Below are 27,023 nucleotides of genomic sequence, written 5' to 3'. Positions count from 1 at the left end.
CTGCCAAGTGATCACAATATCAGGAAAGAGTATGAGAAATCCCATGACCTGAAGGAGGAACTACAGAGGATGTTGAAAGTAAAGGTCAAAGTGGTCCCAGTGGTGGCAGGAACACTTGGGCTGTGACTCTTTGCTGGGAGAATGACTCCAAAACATTCCAGGATCCATGACTGTCCAGAAGAGGGCAGTACTGGGAACAGTTAAGATGCTGTGCAAAGCCCCCAAACTCCTAGGCCTCTGGTAGAAGATTAGAGACGGAGGTAAACACAGATTACCCATAAGAGTAAGAAGGGATTTTTAAAAAATATATTCTGCACGCATTTACATACAGTTTGTAATTCCTGCCATCATAATGAGCATTAAACCCCCCACTCTCCTTTGTATTTAATTTAATTTTAATTTAATTTAATAATATTTGTATACCGCCCTTCTCCCTGAGGACTCAGGGCGGTTCACAGGGCAGAATAAAATACTAAATACAAACATTAAAAAGAGATTAAATGATTGCCCAAGTTAAAACAATTGGAATAGAATTCTAAAACACCAAGTTAAAATTAAAACACCAAAAATAAAAAAAAACCCAAAAAAAAAGCCCACCAATCCCCATCAGGCTAGGCCGGCTTGAACAAACAGAAATGTCTTGAGATCGCGACGAAAGGAGCGAAGATCGGGCGCCATCCAGAGCTCTACCGGTAGCTGATTCCACAGCTCCGGGGCGCCCACAGAGAAGGATCTCCCCCTGGGGGCCACCAATCGACATTCTCTGATCGGTGGCACCCTGAGGAGGCCCTCTCTGTGGGAACGCACAGGGCGCAGGGAGCTTGAATCCGGCAGCAGATGTTCCCTAAGGTACTCCGGCCCCATGCCATGGAGGGCTTTAAACACCGTTACCAGTACCTTGAATTTACAACTAGTTAATTTTATCACAATGTATTTGTACTGCTGAAAAAGGTAACCCTATGATCCACCAGTATAAAATAATTACATCTGATGAATAAGGGAGCACCTGTGCATGAAGAATAAGCAGTCAACTAGAGAAGCAATTAAATGCTTCAGATTAGGGTGATGAAGGAGCAATAATTTGAATGGGGTTATGAAAGGACAGTAAAATATTTTGACAGAATGGTTCCTTAATCACTTAGAAGGTGATCTACTGAAGGGGGCACCCTATATCAAACACCTTCTACCCACATAGCCAAAACTGTGCAGGTCAACATTTAAGTTGCTGACACCACCAAGATGTGATAATTTCACCTTCCAGAATCAATCATATTAATGCTTCTTAATTAGCTGATCTTCAAAGTTATAATTTATTTTATGGAGATTACATAGAACTTGTAATTTATGCACATTTAGAAAGTGAGTTGTTCAGAACAGCTCCCATGATTAAATTATGTACATTTTGTGATAGCAGTTCAAGGGGACGTTAGAAATAACACATTTATAACCACATCTTTAATATAGAAAACAAATGAATTAATAAGTATTCTGGAAATAGGACAACTTTCTTTGAAATAAAGACAACTGTGGAGTATTCAGATTCAGTTTATGTTTTATTTAAGCAGCAAGTCATGACAAAGGTTTGGATGCCACCTCATATGATTACTTATTTATTTTATTTCTTTCAGGTCCAGCATGCAATGCATTGCAATGCAGTAGGAATTGGTTTTTGCTCCAGGCATGTTATGTATAATTTTTAACTTAAGAAGTCAACAAACTTTGAACATTTTCAAAAAATCCTTCCAAGTTAGCCACCAAGAAATACAACTAAGTCTTTTTTCCCAGTTTCAGCAGAAGGTTTATATTTTCTTCCTAGTAAGGAGGAAAAAAAGGTGAATATCTTTTATTACAATTATTTATTCCTATATACCAATATAGAGAATTAACCCTAGTAAACAGCAAAGGGCAAGAATAAGAATGTTGTTGTTGTTGTTGTTGTTGTTAGTCATGTCCGACCCGTCGCGACCCCATGAACAATGTTCCTCCAGGCCTTCCTGTCCTCTACCATCTTCTGGAGTCCTTTAAGCTCACGCCTACTGCTTCAGTGACTCCATCCAGCCACCTCATTCTCTGTCGTCCCCTTCTTCTCTTGCCCTCAATCTTTCCCAGCATGAGGCTGTTCTCCAGTGAGTCCTTCCTTCTCATTAGATGGCCAAAGTATTTGAGTTTTAGCTTCAGGATCTGGCCTTCTAAAGAGCAGTCAGGATTGATCTCCTCTAGGACTGACCAGTTTGATCGCCTTGCAATCCAAGGGACTTGCAGGAGTCTTCTCCAGCACCATAGTTCAAAGGCCTCAATTCTTTGGCGCTCAGCCTTTCTTATGGTCCAACTTTCACAGCCATACATTGCAACTGGAAAGACCATAGCCTTGACTATATGCACTTTTGCTGACAGGGTGATCTCTCTGCTTTTTAGTGTGCTGTCTAGATTTGTCATGGTTTTCCTCCCCAGGAGCAATCGTCTTTTATTTTCTTGGCTACAGTCCCCATCTGCAGTGATCTTGGAGCCCAGGAAAGTAAAATCTGTCACTACCTCCATTTGTTCCCCATCTATTTGCCAGGAACTGAGCATCCTTTCGGCTTTGGCCCAGTTGCTTCATTCTTTCTGGCACTACTAGTACTAGCCCTCTGCTCTTCCCCAGTAGCATATTGGACGCCTTCCGACCTGAGGGGCTCATCTTCCAGAGTCATATCGTTTTGCCTTTTGGAACTGTCCATAGGGTTTTCATGGCAAAGATACTGGAGTGGGTTGCCATTTCCTTCTCCAGTGGATCACGTTTTGTCAGAACTATCTGGTATGACCTGTCCGTCTTGGGTGGCCCTGCACGGCATAGCTCATAGCTTTATTGAATTACGCAAGCTCCTTTGCCATGACAAGGCAGTAATCCATGAAGGGGAAGAATAAGAATAGAATCTGAATAAATGCACATAAATGCTAGATCTTTCTCTGCACCATGTATATAAAATAATTCCATTGCTCTAGAATTTTCATTCTGAGAAATAGTCTTACACCCTTTTCTGCCCAGAGAGAGCTTAAAGTACACGAAACACGTAGGGAGGAAATAAAACATGAAATGACCTGAAAAGGCGATACAATTTTAACCTCATATCCTTGTTATTGCCACCTTGTCAAGAATGATTTCTTTTCCTCAATAAAAAAAAAACTCTGGCCAAAACTGCAAAGATCCTTGACTTGATTTGTTGAAGGTTTAAAAACAATGAAACTTAAAAGCTACCATTGGTTGGAAAGAGAAGTGACCAATTTGGGTCCCTGCAGTTACAGAAAAGATTATTTTTATTTTTCCTGGTTGCCTCTCAAAATCACATTCTCCCATCCCCCAACTGAGGTTATTAGCTAGGGCAAAGGTGCCCAAAGCAAATTCAATAAGATGTGGGTGATTTCAACTGAGGAAAAGGAACAAAGAAAAGTTTTGTTGTCCATTTGCTTCCTTAGTTTGAAGGAAGTGGCAGAGGGGACTCAAAAAAAAAAATCTATTCAGTATTGGAGCAACAAACATATGGCTCCAATTATTTAGTGGTTTGCAAAATTGATTAATAGGGATTAGCTATGGATGTGTATTGGTATGTGAGAAAGGTCTCGGGAGACCAAGTGAAGAAATGCCTGCAGAAGATTTTGATCACATGGAACATAGAATAATAGGTCTCTCTCAAAGGTGCTTTTTTAAAAGATGTTTTTCTTCCTCAAAGGCAAAAACAGTCAAGTTGCCTTTTGAAAAAGAATCTTTGAGACAACTAAATCCTGGATGACTGAGAATCTCCACAGATATATAGAATAACAAGATTGGAAGGGACCTTGGAGGTCTTCTATCCAATCCTCTGCTCAAACAGGTGATTCTAGAGAAATGACTGTCCAATCTCTTCTGGAAAGCCTCCAGATATGGAACATCCACAACTTCCAGAGGTAAGTCCTTCCACGGATTAATTGTTTTTGCTATCAGGAAATTGTTCTCACTGTTAGATAAGAGAGTGCCTGCATCTTCATAGGCTACATAAGAAAGAGGGGAGAGTCTTTCTAGCTTCTTGGACTGTAAAAGAGACAGGAAGATTTAGATATTCAGACTTGCAAAATTCTGTTCATGTAGCCTGTCAAGGCCCCAAAACAAAGAATGACATGTGATGATTCCTCTGAGCTGAGTTCTTTATTATTTCCACACCAATAGACAGAATCTTGCCAGATTAAACACTCTTCTATCTGCATCTTAACACATACCCTGTGAACTATTAGGGAAGGACTATCTTCACCCTCTTTCCCTCACACTGAATATCTGGACTGAGTTGTTTCTTATTTCTCTGAATTGCAACCTCCTGTCTAGTCTACCTGGGAATGTTGACAGGATAATTGTAATTACTCATGGCTTCCATTTATTTTTGTATATCTGTGAATATAGAGCCTGGATGTTTTTGTTTAAGCCCCTTTTAATAATTTGGAATAAGCTATTAAAAATAAAAATTAGAAATGTCAAAAAAGCTAAGAGGATGGCTGCAATGAAATCTTGGTCCATTTTTCACATATTGTATATGCTATTTCTGCACAGGATTAAAATCCAAAATCTGGATGAGTATTTAAATAAAGACAGAAGTAATAACACTATTTCTAACTAAAAATAAGATGATAAATGATGAGTATTTATTTTTTAGCGTATAATGAGAACATGACAGAAAGGAAATAAACATATACACAATGCATGTAATTATATACAAAACTTCTACAGGAGTATGGCAGTGGCCTCATAACTGTACATCCAATTTAGTCGTCCAGGCAATTGCCTCTGGTATTGCTTTGTGCAGATCTGATGATTGTGATGATGGTGGTGGTGGTGATATGTGTGTGTGTGTGTGTGTGTGTGTGTGTGAGAGAGAGAGAGAGAGATAGAGAGAGAGAGAGAAATAGATAAAATATTTGCAAAACTAAACTTTATGATGAGGGATTGATGATAGATAAAATATTTGATTGAAAAGCCACTGATTCTGTGTCAGTGTATATTATCTATTTGTAATGATAGATGATAGATAGATAAATAAATAACATGTTTGACTGAAAAGTCAGAAGGATCAGATAGATGTCTATGTACATTAATAGCTAAAATGGTAAGATAAGGAAATTCATAATTTCTAAGATACTTTGTAACATTCTCCACCATATGGAGTGTCAAATATGCCAGTTTCAACAAGTACAGCTTGCTATTTAATTGAGCTAAAAATGGTAGGTATTTTGGTATAAACTTATATCTGGAACATAGTTTTCTTCTTTAACTGAGATCTGAACTTTTGCAAAATAAAACCAAGGTGGGAGAGAATTTACTCTTCCAGTGTGTTAAAATTCCTGAAAATGAGATGGATAAAATTCATGTCAAATGATATAGAACAAAATAACATAGCAGTGTTTCTCAACCTTGGCCACTTGAAGATGTATGGACTTCAATTCCCAGAATTCCCCAGCCAGCAAGCTGAGTTGAAGTCCACACATTTTCATCTGGCCCAGTTTGAGAAACTCTGACATAAGGTCTAAACTACTGTACATGTGGCTGTCAACTTACAATAATTCATTTGGTGACTGTCCCAACCATTGCAGCATCCTCACAGTTCCGTGATTGAAGTTAGGGTACTTCACAATTGGCATGTATTTACAATGATTGTAAGAATCATGTGATTGCCAGCTTTCAACAAGCAAAATCAATGGGGAAGCTGGATTTGTTTAACAACCACATGATTCACTTAACAACAGCAGTAAGCTGCTTAACAACCATGTTGCTTCATCAGAATATACCAGGCTGCTAGTATAATCCCAAACAACATTGCAAGATCTGTGTTTATTAAATAAACAGGTCTACAGCCAGCATTTTCTTCTAATTATACCCAAAATTAAGCACTGAAGTACAAAATACTGAGGACACAACTCCTTTATTAGTAGGTTCTTTAAGGCAAGGGTCACTTAAAACTTTTTGAATCTATTTTTTTTTGGGGGGGGAATGTGGCAGGGCTGAATAGGAATCAATTAGATTTCCCCCATCTGCTGCTTTTTGTGTTTGGAGATACAACACAATCTCTTCGAGTTCACTTGTTGATTATGCCAACAGTAACAGTTCAGCTCTCATTCATCTGCTATCACATTTAATAGTGCATGTGAGCCAACATTTTCATTTTCCTCCCTACATTTTTGAAATTTTCACACACGTTATTCATGGCACTGACCCGGTTATTTTTCCTAAGGCATTAAAGACCTGACTGTTGGCCCAATCATTTGGGCTGTTTGACTGTACGAGCTCTGCTGGTAAATGTGGTTGTTATATTCTTTATGAATTGGACTGTGCTGTAGCTTTGGGCCTTTGGGTTTTCCTGAAATATCGTAATTTTAACTGGTGTCTTCTGCTCAGAGTCACATTTTGGAGATACGTGATTAAAAATTGAGATGAGAATTGCTAGCATGCTCTTAACTTTATTCTTCTGGCTAAATTTTTATAACAGACCTTATTTGTTTTTATATAACACTTCCCCCCCCCACTGTTCCTTATGTGGATTCCCCTTAGAATGTGCATAAAGGGACTTGATTTTGTAGAACAGATGATCTGAGCCAAAACATGCTTTAAACAAACTTCTCAGCTCCAAAGAGACAATCAACCCCCTCCTTTTTTTTTTACTTCAGATGGTCATCAAGTCTTCAGATATGAGTGTCACCTTATAATTAAACGAGCACGATTATCTGAAAACTGAGCCAATGTTATAAAGATGATTCATATAGGTAATAAAATATGAGCACACTTGCTGTAAAGTTGTACACCATCCTTCTCTCCAGAGAGCAGTAATAGTAAAGCTGAAAATCTGAAACTATTCATGGTTATAAATGGATTGTGTGTATGAATAATTTTAGAAGCTACAAGTAAAACAATTGTTTGTATGGATGTTTATTGCCCATATATTTTACCGGTGGGGCATTAATTTTCTCCTTCCCTTTTTAAAATTAAAACTGATGCTCATTCATCTTTTATTAAAAATGTTTATACACAGTAATTTATGCAGCTGGCACCTTACTGTTTACATAATAAAAATATGGCATGTGATTAATCTTCCTATATTCTTCAGTTAAGCAATAGTTTAAGTCTGTGAACAATCTTTAGGCTGGGCAATAAAATGCAAATTAATTATGGCTTTTACAAATGAATCCTGCCATTTGTTTTGACATGTGGGGGAAGAACCAATGCTTGGCAACATGGGAGTGATAAAAACTGAAATAATATTTTACAAGTAACATGCTGAGGCTTTGTTAGATTATGTGATACATGACAAAGCTTGGCTTAATTTGACAAGCATATGTGAGACAATAAGAATGGAATCCAATAGTTCTTTCCTCGCATGAGGATCAGTATGTCAATCCATTGTTTTTATTTCTCTAACATAGATTCATAAATGTCAATACAACATTTAATATATAGATTTCCTTTAAATATAAGAAAAAACTTCCTATATAACCATGGATTCTCTCCTTGGAGGATAAATTGAAGAAGAAACTTCTTGGATAAGAAGTGAAAAGTTCTTAAAGGAAAAAACCAAGAAAGTCCAGTAGTCTTTAGAAAAAATGCCTTCAGGAGAACCATGACCTGGATGACTGAGACTCTCCAAAGACATTCTCCTGGATGGTTGAATTGGTTTTCCTGCACAGAGCACAGAGCTTGACTAGATCCATGTTTCTCAGCCTCAACAACATCAGGAGGTGGGGAATTCCCAAGCTAGCCTTTCTGGGAGCTGAAATCCAAACCTCTTGAAGTTCCTGGATGAGAAGAACTTTATGGTCCCTTCCAACTCCTCCATTCTACAACTCTAAAGCTTCCCATGTTGGCCTTGAAGGTTGGAACTTTACCTTCCAAGATGAGGGCAATTTGTTCCCTCTTGTCTGCATCGCTTGGAAGGCCCCCTTTAATTCCAATTGTCCAAAATCAGTATCATAGTTTCCTACTATTTTTAGATAAGAAATATAAATGTAGTGTGGATTTTAAATAGGCTTAAACATAAGCGAAGGGCACAAACCCCCATTTCTTCTTGCCCCCAACATAAGAAAAAGGCAGCAAATCCTGGGTTCACCCACATAGTTTATAGGACCTTGCCCATTTTTGCTTTCCCTTGCCTTCCTAAATGTTGAGTCAGGTGCCTGGTCTTCAAAATTGTACCATCATGGAAGAAGTTAACTCTGTCAGGGTTCTCATCAGTAAATGATTGAAAAACAGAACCACAAAAATATAGTTAACACTTTTCTCATGGGATGTTACATTTTGAGTAGATAATCAGAAATGGTAATTAATCACATGGCTCATTTGTTATCAACAGTGGGACAAGTGGCCTTCTGATTCTCTTTCATTTCCCTATTAATTCTATAAGAATCTCTGAATGAAGTAATACCAGGATGTCCATAAATCACAACAGCAAGAAATCAATGAACTTCTAAAGTCCAAGCGAAATGAGATGTCCCCAGCTCTTTAATTATGCTGAAATCTCTTTGTGCTCTTGAAAACTAGATTTCAGGGGTTTTGGACTTCAAGGGCGCAGCATTTTTTGTTTTCTAATAAATAACTTGAATGGAAACTTTTGGGCATACAGATAGTTCTCGATTTACAACCGTTTGTTTAGTGACTGTTGTAAGCTACAACAGCACTGAAAAAGTGAATTATGACTGTTTTTCACATTTACAACCGTTGTGGCATCCCAAGGGTCACTTGATCAAAAATTGGATGCTCAGCAAAGTGGAATGTATTTATGACAATTGCAGCAACCCAAGCTCATGTCATCATCATTTATAACCTTTGTAACTGGGTTCTGACAAGCAAGATCAATGGGTGGAGTCAGATTTGCTCGATGATCAAAGATTCACTTACCAGACACAGTGATTTACTTAGCAGCTGTGGCAAGGAAGGTCGTAAAATGGGACAAAACTCGCTGAAGAACCATCTTGCTTAGCAACAGAAATCTTTGGTTCAGTTGTGGTCTTAGGTAGTATCTTACTTACCTCACAGGTTATGAAGTTGTAGAATGCAATGGTCAAAACACCAGAGCTGGATTAAGAAGTGATATTGGAAGGCAGGGATGTTGCCTAGAGAACAGCTAAGAGAGGACTTAGCTCACAGTTGGGCAAAGAAAGAAAAACAGAATAAATCTCCCTCACTTCTCAGGCTGTAAAAAAGACTTAGCTCATCAGGTCATGATTTTTGTCTGATCTATTTGAGAGGGCTGATGGGGGCCACCTTTGCCGAGGGGTCAAACAGGTAAATATGATGAAATCTGCCGAATGGCATCCAGGAGCTCTTTTTAAGATGACACAAAGACCTGATTAGATACATTGTCCTCATTCACAAAATTCTTTATTGGTGCAGAACAGAGGAGGGATCATTTACCGTCCTGCTTTCCCAATTTTTCCAGGTAACAGTTTTGATGTTTGCTGACATAAATAAACATTAAACTATTTTTTTTTAACTACCGGTAGCTGAACTAGGTAACATGTGTGCTTTTTCTGACATAACACTGATTAAAAGTAGGCTGGGTGAAAAACTACAAGCTCAATTCTCTTCCTTCCTTTTTATTATAATAGTACAAATCTTGATATATTGTATTATTTCAATGCAGATTTCAGTGCAATAATATTTTTGCAGTATGATTAAAATCATGAACATTCTATTAGTTTGGAACCTTACAGCACTGCAGATAAAAAAAAAGAAAAGTGAACTTTCTAACAATTTTAATTGCCGTGTAGAATATTACAGAGTTAAGATGAGTTTTCTTGAGTTTTCATCCAAAAGGAAGCGTAACATGAAAAAAGAACGCTGTAAGTCACATCAAAGTATTAATTACATAATAATAGTTTTGGTCTTGAACTGTTTAATATTAAGTACTCCATTGTATTGCCGTTATATGTTTGTGTGTTTATATATTGATATTACAAGTGCATTTCTAGATGGCTTCATGCATTAATCCAAATTATTTTCTTGGCAACAATACAGAAATGTTTTGCTTCTCTTTGTTTTCAGGATGCTTTTTCTCCCCCCAATTTCCAATTCTACAGCCCTGAGATTTCCTATTGGTGCTCCATCCCTGTATTAACTAGTACAATGCTGCTTAGTTTTGAGCCTGGACAAGAACAGCCATTGCTGCCACCTGCTGAAACGTTAATAAACAGGGTAAAATTTTCCGCTAGTTTGATTGTATCAATATTTTGAAGAAATATAATTTTTCCACTCTACCTATACACAGCAGGCCAGGAAATCATGCATAATACGCATTTTATTTGCATTGCTTGGAAAGGAAAAACAATATATAAAAAGAAGACCTTATTTCTACTAAAATGGAGTTACTGCTACAATTTTCATCCTTAATCTGCTCAGGACAGGCTTCTTATCTTTCGTTTCTTAATTTAATGTGCTTTTAATTGCCTATTCAAACACACCTATAGCAATTAAGGAGAAAATATCTTCCCTTTTGAAAAATGTATGAGCTTTGCAATTAGAAGTAATTGTCCTTGTTAATTAAAAAGCACTCTTTGATTTTCTGTTGACTATATTTCCTCCACTCCCTCTGTATTAAAGGTGTAGTTGATGGCTTTGGAAATTTCGTTACAGACCAAGCTTGGCCCTTCTTGTTCGGTGGGGTGTGATTGAATAAAAAAAGTCTTCCATTCTAGATTGAAAATTCAGTCAGAGGATCGAAACAAATCAGCTCAATCGACTATTCCTATATTGTGTAAATACCATTTCATTATATACAATAATAGAATAGAATAATTGATCTGGACCTTTGAGGTATTCTAGTCCAACACCCTGTTTGAGCAAGAGACGCTATACCATTTCAGACAAGTGGTTGTCCCATCTCTTTTTGAAAGCCTCCAGTGATGGAGAACCACAAATAATAATAATAATAATAATAATAATAATAATAATAATAATAATAATAATAATAATAATAATAATAACAACAACAACAACAACAACAAACAACAACAACTATTATTATTATTATTATTATTATTATTATTATTATTATTATTATTATTATTATTATTATTCGTTACTGAAGGCAAGCTGTTCCATTAGTTGATTGCTGTCCCTGTTAGGAAATTTCTCCTTAGTTCTAAATTGCTTCTCTCCTTGGTTAGTTTCCATCCGCTGCTGTTGCTGTTAATCCAAAGGTAAGGAATCTCTTTAGCCTGACAACTATTTATTTATTTATTTATTTTATTATATTTATATACCGCCCTTCTCCCGAAGGACTCAGGGCGGTGAACAGGGCACATATAAATAGAGAATACAAAAATCAAAAAGGATTAAATAATAGCCCAGATAAAAACAATAACAATGTTAAAAAACCCATTAAAAAACCTAACATCCCCCATCAGGCCAGGCCAGCTTGTTCAAATAAATGGGTCTTCAGGCCGCGTCGGAAGGAGCGAAGGTCCGGTGCCATCCGGAGCTTGACTGGCAGCTGGTTCCATAAAGCCGGAGCGCCCACAGAGAAGGCCCTCCCCCTGGGGGCCACCAGCCGACATTCTCTGACTGAAGGCACCCTGAGGAGGCCCTCTCTGTGGGAACGCACAGGGAGGAGGGAAGTTGACGCCGGCAGCAGGTGATCCCTGAGGTACTCCAGACCCATGCCATGTAGGGACTTAAAGACCATTACCAGAACCTTGAACTCAGCAGGCATGGTTAAAAAAGTTAATACGGAAGCCACAGTGGTGGGTCTAGAACTCTTCCTTCTAAGCGCGTTGCAGAATGGAGCTTCAAGGATACCATTGTGATTGCCAACTGTGTCTTTTTTAAAAAATCACACTCTTGCACAGCCCCCGCCCCCTGGGGAAAGATGCTGGAGCAAAAGGTAGTGTGAAAGATTTGCCCTTCTGCACGAGCCAGATTGGATAATGGCAGCGGTTTCCAGGATAGAGTAGGAGTCATCAGAACTTCTCACCAAGGGTTTGAGAAAGTAGAGGACGTGGATGGGAAAAGTCACTGGTGCCCCTAATTTAAATGGGTGGACAGAAGAGATTCCATGCACTGATGAAGAAGCTGGCAGATATGGAGAGGTGGAGGAGCAGTCATCAGCCAAGGTTGAATGAATCCATCTCAGGACCAAACTACTTTTTAGGTGCTACTGGTGGCAAAAGACGGGAGAAAATTCACTGGACTTTGTTTTTGGTTGAATAAAGTGGTACATAAGACACTCCCTGTTTCAGAGGTCTCTGTCTGTCTTAAGCAATTCTTCCACTGAGCTAAGATGTGTGTGTGTGTGTGTGTGTGTGTGTGTGTGTGTGTGTGTTTAGAGAAAGAGAGAGATCCATCCCCAAAGCAATAATGGGCAACCCTTGACACGCCCATCTTATATCTCTGTTCAGCAAGCTGCACTGGCCCCAGGTGGAATGGTTGGTTGTGACCTTTGAAGGTTCTCACCACACAGGGCTGGGTTATTTATGGGATGTCCCTTCTCTGAACTAAAGAACTGAAGAAGCTTCCTGGATGAAAAGTGAAACACTTTCAAAGAAGAAACCTCAAGAAAGTCTAGTTGCACCTCAGGGACAATATTATCGATGGTTTTTATAAACTTAGTTTTTATTTTATGATTGACATCCAAGTGTTGCAAGATAGGGGACTATATAAACGAACTGAAATGAATGCATAAGTGAAATGGAGTATGCATATGAACAGTGTTTGTGTGCTCATGTGTGTACATTTAAGAAGGATGATGAAAAGAGAGAGAATAACACATCTGTCAGACTCTAAAGTAGGCTGTTTTACTAGTCTAATCTAGTGAACGGAAGGACTAGGGGAGACATGATAGCAGTGTTCCAATATTTGAGGGGCTACCGGAGAGAGGAGGAGGTCAACCTATTTTCCAAAGCACCTGAAGGCCAGACAAGGGATAACGGATGGAAACTGATCAAGGAGATATTTCAACCTAGAAATAAGGAGAAATTTTCTGACAGTGAGAACAATCAACCAATGAAACAGTTAGCCTTCAGATGTTGTGAGAGCTTCATCACTGGAAACTTTCAAGAAGAGACTGGCCTACCATCTGTCAGAAATTCTGTAGGGTCTCCTGCTTAAACAGCAAGGGAGATTTTGGACTAGATGACCTACAAGGTCCCTTCCTGTTAAGTCGTGGGCTCTTGGGTGCAGGAAGGAAGACATGAGGCTGAGTACAAGATAACACATGCTTTATTCTTGCTAGAACTGTATTGGAACTTGGGCTGCAACCAGCCACAATATACAGTCTAGCCCTTAGGCAGCAGCCAATAGATTTGAACCCACTCTTGCCGCCTGGGGCTAACCAATTGCAGGACTGGAGACAGCCAGTTTGGGTTGCTGGAGAGCCATTAGCTCCTCCAGCAACGCACGTGGTGTAACACCACAAGCCCAATACATAACACTTCCAACTCTGTTATTCTAATTCTAATTCAACTACCATGGAGCAATCAAATCTGTCCCAGACATTTTGCACCCTTCTCCTGTGGCATTTGAAGGAACACAGTATAAATTGTAAGGGGAGTATCCTGTTTTGTTCTCTTTTCCCCTCACTTTCCAAAGGTATTTTTCAACCTTGGCAACTTTTAAGATATGTGGACTTTAACTCCCAGAATTCCCCAGTCAGTTGAAGTCTACACATTTTAAAGTTTCCAAGATTGAGAAACTACAGGTAAAGGAGAAGATACCATTCTCATTTTTTTAGGGCTCAGCAATAATTTCTTTTTAGCCTCCTTGTCAGGATTTCTCTGCCTTATAATTACAAATGAGAGCTTGTCAAACAACATTTCTTCCATTTAAGGAAAAAAAAGGACAGAATACAATGATACCTCATCAGGTTGCTACCAGAACCTCACAAAAAATAATAATAATAGGGGGATGTTTGGATTTTGGTCAACAAGCAAAAATCAACGAGGAAAGTTAGATTTGCCTACCATCTGTGTGATTCATTTAACAATTGTCTTCTTAACAATGGAAATTCTGGTCCCAATTGTAAGTCAAGTATTTCCTATAATCCGTTTCCCTTCTCATGAATCCTTTTGGAGGGAAGCCCAAACTTTGGGAGTTCAAACACATTGAGAATTTTGATAGAACATCATGTGCATTTCCATAAAATGGATGCTACAATAGGCATGGCCCAAACAACTAATTTCTAGAAGGAAGAGTAAGACTGGAGCTCTATCTTCCACTGAATCTCCATAAAATAGTTCTCTCTCTCTCTCTCTCTCTCTCTCTCTCTCTCTCTCTCTCTCTCTCCCTCCCTCCCTCCCTCCCTCCCTCCCTCCCTCCCTCCCTCCCCCCCTCCTTCCTTCCTTCCTTCCTTCCTTCCTTCCTTCCTTCCTTCCTTCCTTCCTTCCTTCCTTCCTTCCTTCCTTCCTTAAATACGGTACCAGAACCTGATTTGAAAAACATCATTGAATTTTTCTGAATGTCTGCTTTGAAAGTGAACAAAGATAAACAGTTAAAATTGGTAATGAACTTTACACATAAATGTCTTCTTTAATCATGAGAAAAGAATGTTAAATATTAATATTAAATTCTACAATTGACAGAAAAATGAGTGGTAGATTTGTAGGAAAAATAAAATCATGAAAGCTTTGTAAACAGGGCTTAACAGTCATATATTCATACAGAAGGACTTTAGGGTAAAAGATAGACTGGATATTTCAGCATTGGTGACTTAATTTATCAGAAGTTTGTAATGTAAAAAAATGTTTTAAGCATTATTTTACTAAGCAAACTAGAATTATGCTTGCAGTGATGTATCTTTTGGCAACTATTAAGGAAAGTTAAAGTTCAGTTTGGCTTCCCACAAACGCAAACAACTTACAACTCTTACAGCACCAAAAGGTTAACTAATGTTAGGCTTCACCCCAACATTTCCACCGTAGCCACAAGGTGGCACATGAGATGCAAAGATAGCAGGGTATGCTATGGAAAAAAGATCATCATTTATAATACATAAATATTACAGAGATATTTTTCTGCTGTACTATACTCTTTCTAGTTCCCTAACTTGGAGAAATACACAAATGGGAAGACTTTTCTGGATGAATTTGAAATAGGAAACTGATTTATACTATAAGGTAAGCAATCCAGTGAAATTGTGCAATTTCTTTACATTGATGTTGGCAAAGTTGCCTTTTTGAAAGGAAAAGTGGTAAAGGATTTTCTGCCAGTCACAGGATAGAGTGGGGTTGTCTCTTTCTGACTTCCTTCTTAACTTATCTAGAGCAGTTTTTCTCAACCTTAGCAACTTCAACTCCCAGAATTCCCCAGCCAGCATGGAGAACGTGGATCTACAGGGCTAGTCAGTTCATAGAATCAGGTTGGTGATTCTAGTGGTAATCAACTCTTTGCATTTTTGAATCCATTACATTGGAAATATCTTCTGATATAGGAAGAATGCTACCATTGAAGGGGAGTCAACTGAGGACTCCTTTAGGGTATAATGGAACCAGTGACAAATCCAAATCTTAGTTGTGGTCTAGAGTTGCTTATGAAGGTTGTTGAACATTTTCATGCTTAAAATGGGTAAAGAGTCTTTCAGTTTTTCAAAACCAGAACCCATAATTGCTTCCAAAAAGCATTTCAGGATGACCTGTTAATCTTGTCCAGTACTATATGTAATGTATTGGCCTAATTGCTGCAATCAGTTGCACAATGTAGTGACCTTAATTGCTGTACCTAAGTGAATGATTACTTAACGGTTCTTGTTGCGGCATCCCAGACTGGCTGTCTCCAAGCTGTTAAGTATGTTTTGGGCGGAAATTGTTACTTTAAATCTATTGGTTGCCGCCTAGAGGCAAACTGTATATAAAGCTGTTCAGCAGCCATTAGGGTTGCTTCTGTTGTTACTTAATAAACATGCTTGCTGTTTCACCGCTCTGCCTCAATGCCTAACTGAACCAAGGACGTAACAGTGGCGATGAGGGTGGGATGTGCTGCTTAAATGTGAGAGCCTGAAATCACTAGGGGGTGAGGCCAGCACCAGGGCCTGGCAGGAACTACGTTCCCCCCCTCAGTCTGCCAGCAAGCCATGCTGTAGACCACCACGCCCTGAGGAACTGTCCTGGGGCCAGCACAGAAGCCAGCAGCACAAGGCATTGTGAGCAAGAAGCAACTCACCATGGTGAAAGTCGGAAAACTGGAGTAATTCAACATGGCACACCCCGAGAGGTGGAGTTCTTACATCTTTCATGTCAAGAATTACCTCCGTGCTTACCAGGTTAGCAAAGACGGGTTGAAGGCCGCAACACTCCTGTCCGTGTGCAGCCTGGCTACCTTCAACATAGCCAAGAACCTGGTCACCCCTGCTCTGCTCAAGTCAGTCACCTGCACAGATCTGAAGAAGCTCAGGGACCACTTTGAGCCGAAACTATCCATCATAGTGTGGAGGCACACATTTGAGCAGCAGGAGCAACAGCCCTGTGAGTCTGCAACTGAGTTCGTAGCTGCCCACCAACAGGTGTCTCGGCTTTGCAGACTTGGAGGAAAGACTGAGGGACCACTTATTCTCTGGGCTGAGAAATCGAGAGCTGCAGCAGAAGTTGTTCACCAAGGAGACCCTCTCATTACAAGATGCCTTGAAGGAGGTGATGGCCGCCAAAACCTCTGGAGGGGCCGTTAAAGTGTTGTGGCCCTCCAAGAGCATGCCCAGCCCAGAAGCCATCCTCCACAAGGACACTGAGCATACGGAAGACTCTGTTTGGACTTTGAAGTCGATCAGCTGCGGAAACAACCAGAGAAGGAACAGAGGGCAGCTGAGAAGGCAGTTCCTTTCCCTAGATGTATGGGCTGTGGAGGCTGCCATCATCACTCAGAATGCCGGTTCTGAGCAGCAACATGCTGGGCATGTGGCAAACCAGGCCACATCACCACTATCTGCAGAGGTCTCCAGACAGATGGTCCACCAGAAGCCACACTCCAGGTGCAATTCAAGGGGTTTGAGAGTCCACTAGATCGTAGTAATGGAGGGCCAACACACAAGCCTCATTGGCCTCGACTGGCTTGATGCCCTAGGCATCCAAGTGACCAGCATTCATAGGACACAAGCGGCAAACCTGTCTACAGTCTGCCAAGAATTTGCTGATGTCTTCAGCTCAAATCTAGGAAAGTACATGGGTCCTCCTATCACCCTTCACCTTGATCCTACTGTAACCCCAATACGGATCAACCCTCCTAGAGTGCCTTTCGCCCTCAAGCCCAAAATCAATGCAGAGCTGGACAAGCTGGTGCAACAAGGGGTATTGCAGCCCATAGACAGTGGGGTCTGGGAGACCCCCATAGTCATGCCACTTAAGGCCAACGGTGAGGTGCACATATACATGGATTATAAGTGCACTATCAACAAGGCACTTCAACAGCACGCATATCCGGTGCTGGTAGTCAGCCATATTTTGGCATCACTACAAGGAGGCCGCGTGTTTGCCAAATTAGATTTGGTGCAAGCCTACTAGCAACTATCCATGGACAAGGCCACGGCAGTCGCTCAGACCATTGTCACCCACAGGGGGCTTTCAAGGTTAAGCACCTTCAATTCGGGGTGAGTGTAGCCCCAGGGTTTTTCCAGGGAGTGATGGAGCAAAAAGTGCATTCCAGGAGTGTGCCCCTATTTCGATGATGTTCTCATAGCTGGGGAATCAATAGAGATCAGCTGAATGGCTTAAAGCCGTCCTTCAGCGGTTCCGTGACATGGCACTGAAACTAGAAAGAGAGAAGTGTAAGATTGGGGTAGATTCAACTGAGTTCCTTGGTTTCCGCATCGATGCCGCAGGCATTCATCTGGCGGACCCAAGCTAAAGGCATTCCAGCAGGCCCCCAGTCTGAGGTCTAAGGGGGAGCTTCAGGCCTTTTTGGGGCTTTTGATTTGTTACCAGCCTTCCTTCCACACAATTGTGTAGTGGCAGAGCCGTTACACTGGCTCTTGGACAAAAAGGCACAGTGGTAGTGGACTAGCATCCATGAGAGAAGTTTCATGGCAGTCAAAACACTGCTGTCTTTGAACTCAATCTTCACCCATTTTAATGAGAGGCTGCCTGTCTGCATCACTTGTGATGCATCTCCCTATGGGGTTGGGGCTGTGTTGAGCCACTTAGTGGCTGACGGGAGGCAGACTCCCATCGCTTACTACTCTAGGACCCTGTCATCTGCAAATAGATAAGGAGAGCGCAACTATGCGCAAATAGATAAGGAGGCTCTGGCCATCGTGGTCGGCATAAAAAAGTTCCATGACTACTTGTTTGGCCACCAGTTCATGTTCTTCACGGACCACAAGCCACTACTAGGGTTGTTCACCATGAATAAACAGACACCTCAGATTCTGTCTCCTCAAATGCTTAGGTGGTCTATCTTCCTTTCAGCCTACAGCTACAGGCTGATTCACAAACCAGGCAGGGAAATGGGCCATGCAGACAGCCTCAGCAGGTTGCCCCTGCCACACGTAGAGCCAGATCCCGCTCCAGCTGCACGCATCCTGACTATCAAGGATTTGCTGGAGTCTCCCCTTTATGCTGGGGATCTGGCTGCTGAGACAGCCATGGACAAGACGCTTAGCCATGTGTTAAACTGGGTACACACAGGATGGCTGGACAAATGTCCAGGGCCAGAATTCCAGAGTTTTTACACAAGGAGAGATGAGCTCTCAGCTCATAAAGGTTGCATTTTTTGAGGGAGTCGGGTCATAGTCCTGAGCTCATTGAGGCCCAGTGTTTTAGAGTCTCTGCATGAGGGACATCCAGGAAAAGTCCGGATGAAGGCACTCGCAAGGAGCTACCTTTGGTGGCCAGGACTAGATAAAGCTATTGAGACCCAGGTACACAGCTTCTACACTTGCCAGCAATCCAGGCCCGAGATGCTGCAAACCCCTGTCCACCGATGGGACGATACACAGAAACCGTGGTCAAGAATCCACATTGCTTCTTTTTTTTGTCAAATCATCTTCCATATCCTTGTTTTTGGTTCATTGAACCAATCTCCTTGTAATATGTATATTAAATGATATTGGCAGAACCATCCAGTCACCATTTTTTGAGAGGACTTGTAGGTCTAGTGGGCCGTCTCTTTATTTTTTCATATTGATGTAGTTGTTCTGAATTGTTTGTCTTCTCATCCAGCTGTTCTTTTTCTAGATCCTCTAGTTCCTTCTGAGTTGTATAAGAAACCTTTTCCTTTTTCCAAGTTGTCAATGTCTTTTCTGGATTTTCAAATATCAATATTTGTTTAATAGTAGATTCTTCTGTCATCATACCTGAATGTTTCATTTTTTTCTATTGTATTTTGTATAGATGATTCTTTAGTTGTGGTTAAAGTTTGGGTTTTCATATCTGGGCTGTCTTCTTGTTCCTTCACATAGGTAAAGGTAAAGGTTCCCCCGCACACGCATGCTAGTCGTTTCCAACTCTAGGGGCTGGTGCTCATCTCTGTTTCAAAGCCGAAGAGCCAGTGCTTGTCTGAGGATGTCTCCGTGGTCATGTGGCCGGCATGACTAGACACCAAAGGCGTACGGAACGCTGTTACCTTCCCACCATAGTGGTCCCTATTTTTCTACTTGCATTTTTACATGCTTTCAAACTGCTAGGTTGGCAGAAGCTGGGATGAGTAACAGGCACTCACTCTGTTATGCGGCACTTGGGATTTGACCCGCCAAACTGCCGACCTTCTGATCGACAAGCTCAGCGTCCTAACCCACTGAGCCACCACGTCCCTTCACATAGCCTCTTAGTATTTCATTGGTTGTGGTAAGAATTTGGATTAGTGTTTTCAACATAGCAAGAGATTGTTGATCTTCATCTATAAATAAATTTTGTTCCTGGTCTTCTTCCATATTGGTATTTTAAGGTAAAGGCTTTACACTTAGAAAATCCAAAAGAGAGATATTTTTTTTTCTAGGTAGGGAACACAAAGCCTTTCACAGCTGTTGTTTCAAAGTTCTCAAGGTTATGTATCTTATCTATTCCCCTGGGCAGTCAGCCAGGCCCCTTTTAAAGTTTCCCTTTGAGTCCCAATTTTTGTTTCTTTTTTTCATAAGAAAGGATCCAGATTTCCAACAGAAGTAGACAATGAAAAATAGGAAATAAAAAATATTTCAATCCACATGCTTTGAGAAATAAAGTTCCAATTGGGATTCAGTTACTTTTTCAATGTTTAAAACACCCCTGGGTATTTAGTTGCTGCTCTTTCTGAAGGGAGGGCAAAAGTCCCCCTTCCCTCACTGCAGGGGGGAAAATGCTTAGCAGCTTAAGGAGGTACAGAATGTAATTAGGGTGTAAAAGAGGTAGATCTCACCCAGTCTCTTCCACGCTGCTTTAAGAGTTGCCTGGTAGAAAATGTGACTTGGGCTGTTCACAGCCTAGGGATGAGCCACAATAGCCACTCCTTTTGTCTGCCAGTTTGGAGGGATCGCCAAATTTAACAGGAGAGTTGCAGCTCTCCCACGATCCAGCGAGCGCCCCTCCTTGCTGGTCGCCTCTTAGGGGTGACTTTTGGCCCTTTTCAGGGGCCCCCAGCGATGTGAAACTGGATGGGGGAGAGAGAGAGCAAGTCTCCCAGCCATCCATAGCGGCTGCATGACAAACCGCAATAAGCCAGAATAAGATTTCATCTTATTGAAATCTAAAACAGAATGTACTTAAATAGATTTTTATTTTATTTTTTATTTTAATTCCATTTATATCCTGCCCTTCTCCGAAGACTCAGGGCGGCTTACAAGCTTAGCAGTAGCCTTCATTCTATGTATATGCCTGCTTATTAGGGCTTTCACACACACCCCAAGTGGCATTATTACAAAGTCAGCTTGATTGCCCCCAACAATCTGGGTCCTCATTTTACCTACCTTGGAAGGATGGAAGGCTGAGTCAACCTTGAGCCTGGTGGGATACGAACCTGCACTAATTGCAGGCAGCTGGTGTTACTTAAGGAGGCATTAGCCCACTGCTCCACCAAGATAAGATGTGTATGTTGAACACAAGACATTCTTATGAACTGAGATAAAGAAAAAAAATTGGTCATTAAAATTTAGCAGTATAAATGTTAATAGCTAATTTGAATATTGATTTGTGCATAAAGGTCATGTAAAGGTGAATAATATAGACAAGCTAAAAACCTATTGTTGAAAGTAATAAATAGGCCTATATGGAATGTTAAAAACAAAAATTATCCATTTAAGCAAGTGATAGCAGATACAAAGAGGAAGAGAGGAAGTATTAAATATTGAAATAAAAAGCAATTTTGATTACTTAAAACAACAACAACTGAAAATTAGCAAAAAGTACATTGCTAAGTACATTGATTTGTGCTTAGAGTGTAAGCCGCCTTGAGTCTTCGGAGAAGGGGGGGATATAAATGGGATTAAAATAAAAATAAATAAAATAAAAAAGGAAGGATATCATATTGTATTCTTAATTTGTTGACATAGAGGGTGAGAAGTTAAATATACAGGATGTGTATTTTGAATATTAGATTTCATGAGGAATGGTGATAGATGAATTGGGAGCATACTAAAAATCTTGGGAATGATAAATATCAAACATTAAATCTAAATGTTAGTGGAAATTAAAATTGAAAAATCTATTAGGTCATTGATTGTCTAAAAGATTGTATGGTAAAACAATTAGAATATGTGTAAACTAAAAACTATGGATATATGTAAGAAAGTTATTTTCTATGTGATGGATAGGATAAAACTTATCTTTCAATTTACAAATAGACAGTATATATGAAGGGAAAAAGAGAGGAAATATTTATGGTAGCAATTTGAACACTGTACTAATGATATCTGTATGTAATTGAATTATTACTACCCAGCCACCATGTTGCTTTCCAAATATGTGAATGTAATATTAGAAAATCAATAAAATGTTTAAAAAAAAAAGAATCCACATTGATTTCGCTGGGCCTTTTCAGGGACAGCTGTTCCTAATTGTGATGGACAGTCACTCCAAATGGTTAGAGGTCACACCAGTTCCAACTATGACAACTGCCAGGACCATCCAGGAACTGCGCAAGATCTTTGCAACACATGGGTTACCAGATGTGCTGGTCTCAAACAATGGAGCCCAGTTCACCGCCGCAGAATTCCAGTCCTTCCTCAGGGCTAACCTTATAAGCACACCACTTCGGCTCTCACGAATGGCCAAGTGGAACGCATGGTCTGAATGACCAAAGAACTGCTCAAAAGAATTGACACCGGCAACTGGCCCCATTGGCTGGCAGATTTCTTACTCTGCCAATACACAACACCCTGCACGTCCATAGGCAGGAGCCTGGCTGAATTCAGATGGGGTCGGCGCTTAATTACGAAGCTGGACTGGCTGCATCCTGACTGAGTTGCCTTGGACACAGCACAGCCAAAACCACCGTGAAGTCTGCAACTGGATGACAGGGTTTGGGCCCAGAATTATGGTCATGGGGCTTTGTGGATGGTAGCTGTGGTTGCTAAGGTGTCAGGGCCACTTTCTTACAAGGTGGTCCTGGAAGATGGTCGTGTCATTTGCTGACACATCGACCAACTGCATCGAAGGCTAGTGAACCAGTCGCTGGCTGAGGATTCTCAAGAGGGCTGTCCACAGGGGCAGCACGACAACAGCTCAACAAAGGAGTCCACATGCTCCGACAATACTCTTTGCCGAGGAGACAGGGGAGTGGCTGGCGGTGAGTTTTTCCCGGACACACAAACTGTGTCCACTGAGCAGAACTGGCAAGCGGCACTGAGTTTCAGCCCAGCAGACTCTGCTCCCCAAATGGACTTTGGTTTGGGCCTACTGGAACAGGCTAGCCAAAGGGACTCAAGTTGGTCTGAAGCAAGCAGGCCTCAAAATCCCAGCCTACCCAGCTTGGCAGGCGAGCGGGTAGACCGGGAGCCTCCAGTGACCTCTAGATGTTCAGAACGCTCATGCCGATCGCCTAACTATTTGCAGGACTATGTCAAGCATTTGAGAGTATGAGATATCTAGGGGGAAAGGGTGTAATGTATTGGCCTAATTGCTGCAATCAGTTGCACAATGTAGTGACCTTAATTGCTATACTTAAGTTAATGATTGCTTAATGGTTCTTGTTGCTGCAACCCAGACTGCCTGTCTCCAAGCTGTTTTGGGTGGGAATTGTTACTTTAAATCTATTGGTTGCCACCTAGAGGCAAACTGTATATAACACTGTTCAGCAGCCATTAGGGTTGCTTCTGTTGTTACTTAATAAACATGCTTGCTGTTTCACCACTCTGCCTCATCAATGCCTAACTGAACCAAGAACATAAAACTATATATTTCCTAGATGTTAATGCAACTCACTTTAAATCATATTGAGACCCATTTGTTGAAAAACAGAGGTAAATCATGTACAACCAGCTTCACAGGACCCATAATTGGGGGGCATCCTTTCCTGGGACTTCTTAAACATTGAAATTTTCTGTAAGGAAAACTGGTTTAGTCCTATCATTATTCTTCTGCTGACAGGCAAAAACATTGCTATAGGTAATCTTCAACTTACGGTCACAATAGGAACTAGACCCTCCCTCTCTAAGCATTACAGTCATTAAGTGAGTTGTGCCTCATTTTATAAACTTTTTTTGGCACGGTTGTTACAAACCTTTTTTGGCATCGTGTTCATGAAGTGAATCACAAAGTCATTAAGCTGATCCAGCTTCCCTCATTGGTTTTGCTTGTGGAAAACTCTATTGACTTAGCTTATTGGAAGACCTGGGAAGATGGCAAACGGTGATCACATGACCCGCAGAGGCTACAACTGTCATAAATATCTGCCAGAGGCCAAATGCTTAAATTTTGATCATGTGACTGTGCACATGTTGCAAAAAATGCGAATGCAAGGATTCATCACAAGTCACTTTTTTTTCCTGGTGTTGTAACTTTGAATGGCCCTTTTGTAAGTCAACTTTATTCATTCAGTGTTTGGCAATTTTTTTTGACAATAGTTATTATGTGGCTGCCTATTTATTATTTTTACAAATAAAACAAGGAGGCAATTTTATGTAATGTACCTTCTATTCTCCCTACAACATGGGTGTCAAACTCAATTGTGTCCTGTGTCATATTGTGATATATCATGATGGTTTTTGCCTTTGCGGAGCCAGGGTGGGTATGGCCTGTGCGTGACACTTCCAGCCCATGGGCTGCCAGTTTGGCACCCCTGCCCTACAACAACAAGTCTGTGAGGTAGGCTGGGCAGAGAGAAACAGGGATTGACCCAAAGCCATCCAAGTGATTTTGGTGGCTAAGACAGGACTAAAACTCATGGCCTTCTGTGTTCTAGCCTAAGTTTCTCTTTTCTAAGGAGATTCTTCCTTGAAACTTTCTCATCAGGTCATCTAGTGGGAAGATTTGGGCCATTCCATAGCATTCAGCTTCTTCTTGTTTTGTTACACAATTACATAACACGCTGAGCAGGAATTCCAACACCCCATACAGAAATTTAAGATTGACCCCCAGATTGAACTATTAGCCTAGCTTGATAGCTCTTCTAGCAAAAAAAGTATGTCTGCAATATTTCAAGGATTGGAAATTGTCCAGAGAGCTTTTTTCGGGGATGTCTGCGTAAACAAGTTGGCTGATGGTTCTTGCTTCCAGGGGCAAAAGGTGAATATTGCAATTACTGTGAAGAAATGAAGAGGTATTTCTATGAAACATTGCTAGGCACAGCAGTATTTCTCTCCCACAAAGGTGGGGTGCATATAAGTCAGGAGAATTATTTTTCCTTGTACCTATTCACGAAATTGTATTTGAGTTCTCTTACATGATTTAACAGTCTTAGCCTTCTCTGTTCTTCTACGTCAATGACCTTATACTTCAAAGAAAGCCTTATCAACAGTGTTCTTTTTTGAGTTTGGAAAATAATTTATCCAGCATTGTGAGTAATTATCTTACTAGTTATTGTCAGCCACCCAAGAGCTGTTAAGAATGGGTGACCATACAAATCTTTTAAATACTGTATATAAAATAAATTTTAAAAATATTTTCATTGTTTCCCCCTGAATGTTGGCAACGTTGTTAGACTCAGTGAGAATGTTCTAGTTGATTTATTGTCTTTTTGCAGTTTTTTTACTTCAAATATAAATCAGTGTTTCTCAATCTCCGCAATTCTGAAAGCTGTGGATTTTAACTCCCAAAATTCCCTGCCCAGCATGGGAATTGCGGGTTTTGAATTCCACACATCTTAAAGTTACTGAGCTTGAGAAACATTGTTATAGGTGAGATCTTAAACTAAGCCCATGGAATAGTGTTCATGCAGGGGAATAATAATTAAGCAATAAAAATTAAGGATTGTTCATTAAGGTTAATAACAGCAGCATGGCTCATATTTCTTTTAAGTAGCTTATTATATAATAATTTATTTTCTTATAACCCTAAAGCCTCTATTCTCTCTATTTTGGCATTATGTAGGATTTTCTTGTTCATTCTTTCTGTTTCTGAAGAAAAGGTTACATTTAATTTTTTCCCCCCAAGGCAGATTAAAAGCTAGATTTGCATCTGCCTTTCAGTAATTAAATATGGACTGTACTGTTCCTGGAGAAATATTTGATCCCCGCCTGTGTTTCTAGTATCTATGAAGCTCCTAAAACTCTTTTTAAGTAGCATTTGATCCTTTTAATTCTAAAGGAGAAGCAGGATAACCATCTCACAGTATTAATTTTTCCTTACTACAGTATGTCATTGTTTAGACTAAAGCCTGCCCCTTATGGTCCTATATTGTAATGGTCATAAAACAGGTCAGTCATGTGTCCAACCTGATTTAATGACCTTTTTTTGCGATGTCATTAAACAAACAACATGATTATTAAGCAAACCAATGGCATGGATTCACCAAAAACCAGAAGTAAGTGCCAGTTTTTGGTCAAACTGTTGTAAAACGCAGTCACATGAATGTGGGATACTGTAAATGGCGGTAAATGCAGCAGCCAAAGTTCAGTCACATAAGTTTGGAGAGAGCCTGACCATCAGAATTTTGAATCCAGTTTCAGATGTCTCTCAGCTGCCACCTTATTTATTTATTTATTTATTTGTTTGTTTTTATAGACCGCCCTTCTCCCGAGGGACTCGGGGCGGTGTACAGAGGAAGGAAGGTATACAGATTGAACAATAAAAAACAATAAAAAACAATAGTAAAAACAAACTGGGACCCCAATTAAAGCTATCATGCCAGGCCGGACTGCTGGAACAGGAAGGTTTTTAAGTCGCGTCGGAAGGTACGGAGGTCGGGGGCCATCCGGATTTCGGTTGGTAAGCTGTTCCAGAGGGCTGGCGCACCCACTGAGAATGCCCTCCCCCTGGGGGCCACCAGCCGACATTCCTTGAGCGGTGGCACCCTGAGGAGGCCCTCTCTGTGGGAGCGCACAGGACGGTGGGGTGCTGACATTGGCAGAAGGTGCTCCCGTAGGTAGTCCGGACCCATGCCATGTAGGGCTTTGTATGTCATCGTTAGCACCTTGAACTTCACATGGAAGGCAACCGGAAGCCAGTGCAGTGCACGGAGGAGAGGTGTGATATGGGAGTATCGGGAGGCTCCCAAGAGTGTCCGTGCCGCTGCACTTTGCACCAGTTGAAGCTTCCGAGTGGACCTCAAGGGCAGCCCCATGTAGAGAGCGTTACAATAGTCTAGGCGAGAGGTCACAAGGGCATGGGTGACTGTACGTAAGGAATCCAGGTCCAGATAAGGCCGTAGTTGGCGAACTAGTCGAACCCGGGAGAAGGCCCCCTTGGTCACAGCTCCTATGTGGTCTTCCAGGGAGAGCTGCGAGTCTAGGAGGACACCCAGGTTGCGGGCCCTACCAACAGGGGGTAGTAACTTGTCCCCGATGTTAAGCAATGGGACGTTCTGAATATCCTGGCTTGCCGGTACGTACAGCCATTCAGTCTTGTCTGGGTTCAGTAAGTTATGTTTGCTATACAGTGGCAGACTACTTGGTTTTCGGGTCTTCAGTATAGCATCACTGAGTCTATTTATCTTGCTGCAAATTGTCCTCTTTATTTTCACCTTTTGTGGCATTACAACCTTCTTTAGAAAGCTA

The sequence above is a fragment of the Vipera ursinii genome (genome assembly GCF_947247035.1).
Source record: "Vipera ursinii genome assembly, chromosome: Z".
Taxonomy (NCBI): Eukaryota; Metazoa; Chordata; class Lepidosauria; order Squamata; family Viperidae; genus Vipera; species Vipera ursinii.
Note: the sequence above shows the minus strand (reverse complement) of the source record.